At 35.1% G+C, this 9,546-nt stretch overlaps 1 non-coding gene across 1 annotated transcript; it reads right to left on the bottom strand.

Moving 5' to 3' along the window:
• Window positions 1-7,752: 7,752 nt before the first annotated feature.
• Window positions 7,753-7,825, bottom strand: TRNAF-GAA (transfer RNA phenylalanine (anticodon GAA)). Its single transcript has one exon. It is a non-coding gene; the product is annotated as a tRNA-Phe (tRNA).
• Between the last annotated feature and the right edge of the window lie 1,721 nt (window positions 7,826-9,546).

Below are 9,546 nucleotides of genomic sequence, written 5' to 3' on the forward strand. Positions count from 1 at the left end.
TATTGGAAATTAAGATTCAAAAAGAAAGAATGAAAGATAGGAAACACCATAAATTACTTTTTAAAAAAATTAACAAATGTTTTGTAAATTAAAACAACTCTGAGGTACCACACTACACCCATCAAATTGACTAATATGAAAAAAAAGGAAAATGACAAATGATGGGGAAGTGGAAAAATTAGGACACTAAAGCACTATTGGTAGAGTCTTTAATGAATCCAATCATTCTGGTCAACAATTTGGAACTATGCACAAAGGGCTATAAAATTGTGAATACCCTTTGACCCAGCAATGTCATTACTAAGGCTATATTCCAAAGAGATTTTTAAAAGAAGGAAAAGGATCTCTATGTATAAAAATATTTAAAATAGCTCTTTTTGTGGTGACAAAGAATTGGAATTGAGAGAATGTCTATCAATTAGGGAATGGCTGAACAAGTTGTGGAATATGATTGTGATCAAATACTATTGTGCTATAAGAAATTACAAGAAGGATGGTGTCACAAAAACCTAGGAAGCCTTATATGAACTGATGCAAAGTGAAAAGAGCTGAGCCGGAAGAACACTGTATACAGTAACAGCAATATTATAGAATGATCAACTGTGAAAGACGGAGCTACTCTGATGAAGACAATGATTTAAAACAATTCCAAAGGACTTGTGATTGAAAAAACTATCTATCTTTAGAGAAGGAACTGATATAGTTAGAATGCATATTGAAGTGTGTTTTTAAATATTATTTTTCTTGGTTTTTTGGGGGATAGAGGGTTTGTGTTTTCTTGTTTTGCATGGCTAATCTAGAAATGTGTTTTGCATGACTACATGTATAATCTATATCAAATTGCTTCTCTTGGCAAGAAAGGGAAACAGGAGGAAAGAAAGCAGATAATTTGGAACTCACAATTTTAAAAGACAAGTCTTTAAAATTGTTTTGATATATAATTGGGAAAATATAAAAATTTTCTGTATGACGATATGTAGATGAAAATAGATATTTACTTAATTCAGAAGATCTTTTCAGGTTCTTAGATTTTTATATTTGTTCTATTCTGTTGCAATATGTTTTGATAGTGTTCCTTGATTCATCATATATTCTGAAAGGCAAAATGATAAATATTCAAGAAAATATGTTTCTTATCTTGGAACAGAGAATAAGACCAATTCTTTTATTTCCTTCTCTAAAGAAGATCTGTGAACTATCCTTTTTTCTAGCTTTTGTAATTCTCATACATCTCCATTTTATAGAATTCTCCCTTGAGAGTAACTAAATGGCTCAGTGTATAGAGCATCTGCCCTGGCAAGTCACTTAACCCAAACTAAAAACTGAAAAAAAATTCATCATTCAAAGGTCACATCCAAACAGGAAGCATATCATGCTTCTTTATATATTACTCCCTTCCCAAATTGCTATGTATTTATCATTTGATGTATATCTTTTGGTTTTTTCCCATAGTTTTTGCCCAATAGTATATGAGCTCCTTCTGGGCAAGAACTATTTCCTTTTGTCACTGTATTTCCAGCATGCAGAAGAGTACTTGATAGAATGGTGTTTAATAAATGCTTGTTGAATATATTTCCTTTTATTTATAGCCAAATTGTAAATGCTGTTATGATCCAGTTATTTCAATAATATGTTAAACTATGCTATTAGAAAAGGATTTTACTTAGAGCACAATTTAAGTTAATAATTGTAGATGCTTTTTTAAAGTGTCTCAATTTTCTTTTTTCTATTAAAGTTTTTTATTTGCATAATTTTCAATATTCACCTTTAAAAAAAAAAACAGCTTTGTTTTTTAACATCCTCTCCCTTTCCCTCTACTTTCCTACCACCCCAGAATCTAAATTTTCTTTCTTTCTTTTTTTTTTTTTTTTTTTGGAGTTATAGATTTACTGCTGGAAGGGACTTTAGACACCAGGAAATTTAACCTTTTAATTTTACATTTGAGGAAATTCAGACATTAAAGGTTCACTCTTATTCAGTGTCACACAGCTAGAAAATGTTGGAGACAGAATTTGAGCTCGGGTCTTCCCAACCCATAACTTATAGGTTATGCTGCTTTTTTCATAGAAAACACTTCCTCCAGAGTATCCTGAAATTCAAATTCATGAATTTGAGTTCACAGAAGATTTCAGGGTGATACTCTGAGAGTTTGCACTTGCAAAATCCTAGCTCACAAACCTCAGAGCTTCAAGAACTTAACTTCAATAATTAGTTAATTAACACAATTTTCTCAACCAAAGTGATTTATTCATGTGGTGTAGCATGAACTGGAGGAAGAAAACATCCATCCATATGCTTGGAGTGTATTTTCCCCACAAAACACAGAATATCAATGGAAAGGGCAAGCACACACTTGGAGTACACAGCAAATCTCCTTTACTGCAGAAACTTTTCCCTCCTCTTTTCTTTTTATTAGTGTGATTAAGGGTGAGATGGGAGATGGGAAGAAAGAAGGAAAGGCAGGGAGAGAGTCTCTGCAAGGTAGGTCACAACACTTATTTGGGCTTCCTAGTCCTGCTTCTCTCTGCAACTAAGACTGTTGGGCTCTCTCTATAGCTCTATTCTGTCCTGAGTGAAACATCTCTTCCCCAGCAAGCTGTTGTTCTGAAAGTCATTTTTGCTTCAAAGAAAAGGCAAAGAACCATTTCCTCACAAGGACTATTTGCTCCCTCCATAGTTTTTCCACTATCAAAGTGATGTGGTTTGAGGGCCAACATGATGTGAGTGCTGTAGACACCAGATGATGGTAGGCACCAAAAGTTGGGGTTTGGTCTTATGAAGTATTCACAATGGCCATTCTCTTTGGCAAAAGGTAGATTTACTTAGAGAGGAGGTTACAGATAAAATAAAGACAGAAATAGTCACCAGGAATAATAACTATGAAAGAGTGGGGAGAGCATATGTAAGTTCCTCAGTAGACTTCACAATTATCCAGTAGAAAGGGAGCACCCCACAAGTTTGGAGCATGCCCTTAGCTGGCAGACTAAATCCTGAAAGGGACTTAGCACCCTAAAAGAGTTAGCTGTAAGGAGGAGAAGTGGGGTTGGGAAGCAGAGTGGAGTTAGGGGAGATACCATGTGGCATGAGGGTAGAGTGGGGTAAGGAGAAGCAGAGTGATGTGAAGAACTGACCCAAAGGAGGACAGCAGCCATGGGATGACTTATAAGATTTTATGGGAAAAATTTAATTTCAGGAATGTGACTAGGATTTCTAACAAGGTGTGGCAAGGTGATACTGCTCAATTCCTTTACCGAGGGGGGGTTGACATAACTTGGATTTCAGACAGGAAGATCTCCCCAGAGAGTGGACCACAGAGTTAAACTGATCTCTATCAGTGCCTTCTTTCTGCCTGTCTTGAGGATCAATTCTTTAGTTTCTCTCAAGACTATTTAGGACTTCATCAAAAGCAGACTTCCTTAATTATCAGGGATGTGTTTTTTCTCTACTGCCCTGAAGAGTTGACTAACTGGCTGTTCAAAAGTCACCAGAGGTATGGCTAATCTTTTAGAAGAGTTGTGGCTAATTATCTCATAATTTCATAAACTTTGATTTCTTTATACTTAAGGATAAAAATAAGTATAAACACTTCATTGCATTCCTTTGCAAACTGTGAAATTGTTTTATACATTTACAAGGTGCAGATTAGGGCTACTTCAAAGAAGCAAAACTTCAGCCACCTCATAGTCTCTTTAATCTACCTATTTACATCCTGTAATTTTATCAAGTGGTACTCAATTGAGTAGGATTCCCTTGGTCAATCTCCTTACTGAGGAGTTTCAAAGGTCAAAAGATTCATTACTTCAAACAGTAGGTCATTGCAAGGTCTGTATTAATATCTATCAGTGAGAGAACTTAGCAGAGCTTACCTAGAAATTTCTACATAGTCACAATCAGTTTTATCAGTTGGAATTTTAATCCTGATCTATTCTGCCCTCCTTTTTGCTCTCCTGTGTGGACTCTCCATGAATGACTAATTTAAATATCTTATTGTTCTTTTCTCCAACTCTCACCAAAATATTTTTGCCTGTTCTCTTTTTTTAATTAAAAACAAAATCATTCTAAACCTAAAAACACATAGAATGAGCATTTACATGTTTTAGAACAAAGAAGATTATACATTAAGTATATATATATACTATTACATATACCTTATTTTCCTTTTGAAGTCTTTAACCTGTAGCTTCCAAAGCTGGTCTGATTGTCTGGGCTTTTTTTTTTTCTCCCTGGCTTTCCTTTTGTTCTTTTCTCTCAATTAAAAAATGATGTTTTAATGATCATTTTTTTTCCTATTTTCTCTTCTTATTTTTCTTTTCCTTGCTATATATCCTTCCCTTATTTTCTTTTCATATGCTCTCCAAATAAAAAGTCCTTGTAACAAAAACACATAATTAAGCAGAACAAATTTCCATGCTGGCTGTGGGATTTTTTTTAATTGTTAATTTCATTTTAACTCTTATTTTATTTTTACAACTAATAAACATTTCTTTTCTCTCTTCCCAGTTGAAAAAGAAAAAAGAAAGCAAAACAAAACAAAACAAATATGTATAATCAAGCCAAATTAATTCCAACATTGCCTGTGTCCAAAAATGTATGTGGATAGTTTCCTCCCTGGTCCTAGAATCAAGGGTTGGTTTAATATGTTAATTAGAATTTTTAACTACTTTAAAGTTGTTTTTAAAAATAAGGTTGTTGTTATTTTATAAACTGTTTTTCTGGTTCAACTCCCTTCATTTTACATAAATTCTTAGAAGTTTTTCCAAGTTTCTCTGAAACTATTCCTTTTGTGATTTTTTTATTTGAGCCAGAGCCAGGTCAAATGCCCTAGACAGACAACTGATTGTTTAATATTCTATGTAAACATTTATAGATCATTTATTTGGAATTAAGATATTCTGAATTGAAATCTGGCTTCAGACATTTACAAACTGTAAGATCCTGGGCAAGTCACTCAACCATGCTTGCCTCAGTTTCCTTATGTGTAAAATGAGCCAGAAAAGGAAATGATAACCCCCCTCCAGTATTTTTCTACACATTATTATTTGCTTAATCATTCAATAGTAGAGAGATACCTTTTAAATTTCCAGTTCTTTGCAACCACACACACAAAAAAGAGTTGTTCTTAATATTTTGGTACATATTAGTAATTTTCCTCATTGTTTTATTTCTTTGAGAGTATAGACCTAGTATCTGGACCAAAAATAAATATGCATGGTTTTATAATTTGAAGTGCATGGTTCCAAATTGATTTCCAAAATGCATGAATCAATTCACAACTCAATCAACAGTACAATAATGTTTCTATTTCCCTGAAGCCCTCTAACAACTGTCATTTTCTGGTTTTATTGTATTTGCCAATCAATCTAATGAGAGTATGAGGTATAAGCTCAGAATGATTTTCATTTCATTTCATTTCTCTAAATTCAATCTAACTTAGAGATCTCAGATTTATTTCCCATCTGGGCAGAGAAACAACAATAAGAGATTGGACTTTCAGACTGGAGATTGGAAATATAGGCTTTACCCTGGGACACACTAGGTTTCTGGTACCTAGTTTTTTGGCTTCCTAGGCCAAGCCTAGGGATATGGAAGAAGGAAGAGAGAACTGAATAGATAAGTGGGAGACTTCTTCTGGTTGGGATGGAAGAGTCAGTGACTGTAGTCTCTGGATAGGGATATCAGGGATCAGGATAGCCCTCAGTACTTGGAAAAACTGTGATGGATGAGGTTGGGCATGAAGCTTTCTGGATTATGGAACTCAATAAACTCAAGCTGGGCTAGAGGCCAGGAATAAAAAGGAAAGCTGCTGTCCCTACCTTCAATATTCCAGAGAAACTGGGAGGGAAATTACCTAAATCAATACCAGAATTTCATGTTCTCCTTAGGTGAAAGCTTCAAAGGGTTCCACTATCCTTGCAGTCACTCAGCTTTGCAACATTTGCTTCTTCCTCAGCTTCTCACTCATCCCATATATTCAATCAGTTGCTAAATCTTCTTGTCTTTAATCTTCAAGACATCTCTCAGATATAAAGCTTTCCCTGTTGACACAACTGACAGACCCTCATTATCCCTCTGAGGCATCCCTGATTCCTCATCTGCTGTCTGTCCTGCTGCCAAGGTCTGTGAATTCATCTCTATAAAACCTCTCATTTCTACTCCCTTCTCTCTTTTCATATCTATACAATTGTCATTACTTCATCTCCATTATTGCAGTAATCTTCTGATGAGTCTGCCTGCCTCATATCTCTCCTCCCTCCAATCCATTTTCCAAATTGATTTTCTTGAAGCTCAAGTCATATTATGTCACACATTTCCTCTCCAATCTCAATCCATCCCCATAAATTCCAGTGACTTTCTGTTGCCTTCTGGATCAAGTACAAATTACTATCTCATCCAAAGCCCTTCATTACTTAGCTCTATCCTATCTTTCCAGGCTTCTTCTTTTTAAAAAATTTAATTTTTTTGATACACATTGCTTTATGAGTCATGTTGGGAGAGAAAAATCAGAACAAAAGGGAAAAATCACAGAAGAGAGAGAAAGAAAAAAAAAATCAGAGAAAAAAGTCAACATAGCATGTGTTGATTTACATTCAATCTCCATGGTTCTTTTTCTGGATGCAGAGGGTGTTTTCTATCTAAAGTTCATTGGGTTCTCCTTGGATCACTGAACCACTGAGAAGAACCAAGTTTTTCATAATTGATCATGCACATTCTTGCTGTTACTGTGTACAACGTATTCCTGGTCCTGCTTGTTTCACTCAATATCAGTTCATGTAAATCATTCCAGGCCTTTCTAAAATCAGGTTGTTCATCCTTTTTAATAGAGCAATAATATTCTTTTGTCTTCATATTCCACAACTTGTTCAGCCATTCCCCAACTGATGGGCATCTACTCATTTTCCAATTCTTTACTACCACAAACATTTTATGATTTTCTTGGGATACAGACCCAGTAATGGCACTGCTGAGTGAAGTTTCCAGGCTTCTTATGCCTTACTGTTCAACATGAACTTCGATCAAGTAACACTGGCCTCCTGGCTGTTCCATGAACAAGGCACTCTATTTACTGCAGGCATTCTTCCTGACCGTCTACAATCCCCCAAACGTTCTTTTCTCTCCTCTCCTCCTATTGTTGACCTTTAAATCCCAATTTAAACCCTACAGGAAGTTTTTCCCAACCCCTCTTAATTCCAGTGACTTCCTCTTTTCATTATTTCTATTTATCCTGCACATAGCTTGCTTGTTATATACTTATTCTCATGTTATCTCCCCCGTTAGACTAAGTTCTTTGACTGTCCTTTGCTTCTTTTTATGTTTTTAACGCTTAGTATAATGCTTGACATTTACTAGGCTGTTGATAAATGTTGTTTAATTGATTAGAAAGCTAGGAAGGAGGCAGATATCAATACCCAGTCTTTCGGCAACCCCTTTCGGCAGCTCCGGGGCGTTCCAGAAGAAAGGAGAAAGATGGTATTGGCTGTTGTGATGAAGAACAAGAGACACAAGCTCAGGAAATAGGTGCTCTTGGGCTCAAATACAGCCACGTGACCTCGAAAAGCTAAGGCCCAGAATTCCTTTTCTACTGGTTTGGTTTGTATTAGTGCGCTTGCCCCAAAGCCCACTCCACACAGTGACCTGCACGTTCAGACCAGGAGAGAAAGGGCTAGCCTCTCAGAAACACTTGCAATACCGAAGGGATTTAAAACCCAAAGATGAGCGGATATGAAAACAGGAAAGTCAAGTGATCACTAAGAATGCCGAAACCCGGGATTGAACCAGGGACCTTTAGATCTTCAGTCTAACGCTCTCCCAACTGAGCTATTTCGGCAACCCTTTGAGGGTTTCAAAGCACTTATTCTCTAAGCACTTCTAAAATCTATTCTAGATTTGAAGAATTTCTAAAATAAAGAGTGAATTTTCTGGGTTAAGGGAACACTGGGGTTCAGTTTGCTGTGGATGACCAAACAATATTATTCATATAGGAAAATAACTTAATAACTTTTTAAATAAGTTTTTTTTTAATTTTTAAATAAAATTTTAAAATAAATATCGTGAACAGGAAACATAGACATCTGCCATACAATCTTTAGGGAGGAAAATGCTATACTTTTTATTATTATTATTATTATTATTATTATTATTATTATTATTATTATTATTATTTTACTCGTTTCATTTTCGAATACGGATACACTAAGCACATGCAGAGAACCTTCTTTTGGAACAAGAAAATAAGAAAGACTGGGAAAAGAGATTCAGTCCCACAGCTCTTCAAAGGAGGGAGCAAAGTGCATTTTCTTAACTTTGGAAGGTTGTAGTGGCGGAGTAATCATACCATATGTCTTGTCTCTCTTTGACCAAATCATATCCTGAACAAGGTGGAGGAAAGGATTGCACGGAAGTACAGACGATTTTGGAACTGGCTCAAGTACTCAATTCTAGAGTGTGAATTTCTTGAACAAAATCACCTAGGTGTGAAATACTTAACGAATTCTCCTTGGCCTTGTCTTGATAAACACCTCCCCTCCGGCCCCCCCTCCAATTATTTGAAAGAAATCATTGATGACATATTTGTAAAATTTACAATGAGAGGGTTCTAACAAGAATGTTGAATTGGCAATGTTGATCCGGATCTCCAAATATTTCCACCAGCTGATTTGTGGGTCTAATAAGACAAACTTCCATAGGATGAATTTAAACTCCTATATTAGAGGTAAAAAAATAAAAATAAAAATAAAAATCTATACAACTATAGAATAAAGTAGATGTAGATAGAACGAGAAGTGTGAGCATAAGATAGCCTCCGTTTTTTAGTGATGGCCAATTGAGTCAATACTGAAGCAATACCATTGCAACCAGCGCTAGCCATACATCAAAGAAGTCTGAAAAAATAAAAATTCTGTGCTCCAATATATTAATAGAAGAACTTTTAAGAACTTTTACTGATAACATTTTATTTTCACATTACCATCATTTTCTAATATAGCCTTTCCATTTTTTGTAAAGGAAGAATAAAAGAAGAAAGCATGTGTGGTGGGGAGTAGAGTGAAGAGGAGGAAACTAACATGTCAATCAAGACTGATATATAATATTCTAATACACACAACTCTCCAATTGTTTGAGAAAGGGAAGGAGAAAGAAGGTCATTGAAAAAAAAAGAAAAGCTTCATAATAAACCCAATGTATGTGTAGCAAACAGTTTTTGTGGAAGTAAAGAACCAGAAACAAAGTTTATGTCTGTTAATGTTATTGTGCTATAGAAAAAGAACTGAAAGAAAATTCTGGGTCTAAGGGTTAAAGTGGAGACACATTATGATATGATGACAATAGATTATTAATGATCCACAGGAAGCAATTATGAAGAATTGAGGCAAACTTAAGGAAAACTTGTATGGACTAATGGAGAAGGAAGAAATTCAGCAGGATAATTTATCTGTCACTATTGACAATGTAATAAAAAAAACAACATTGTAACAATTCAGAACTCTGACCAATGCATTGAAAACAAGTAACAATGAATGAATGACTTGAAGATGAAGCACATCTACT

Source organism: Sminthopsis crassicaudata, chromosome 1 (assembly GCF_048593235.1).
Source record: "Sminthopsis crassicaudata isolate SCR6 chromosome 1, ASM4859323v1, whole genome shotgun sequence".
NCBI classification, from domain to species: domain Eukaryota; kingdom Metazoa; phylum Chordata; class Mammalia; order Dasyuromorphia; family Dasyuridae; genus Sminthopsis; species Sminthopsis crassicaudata.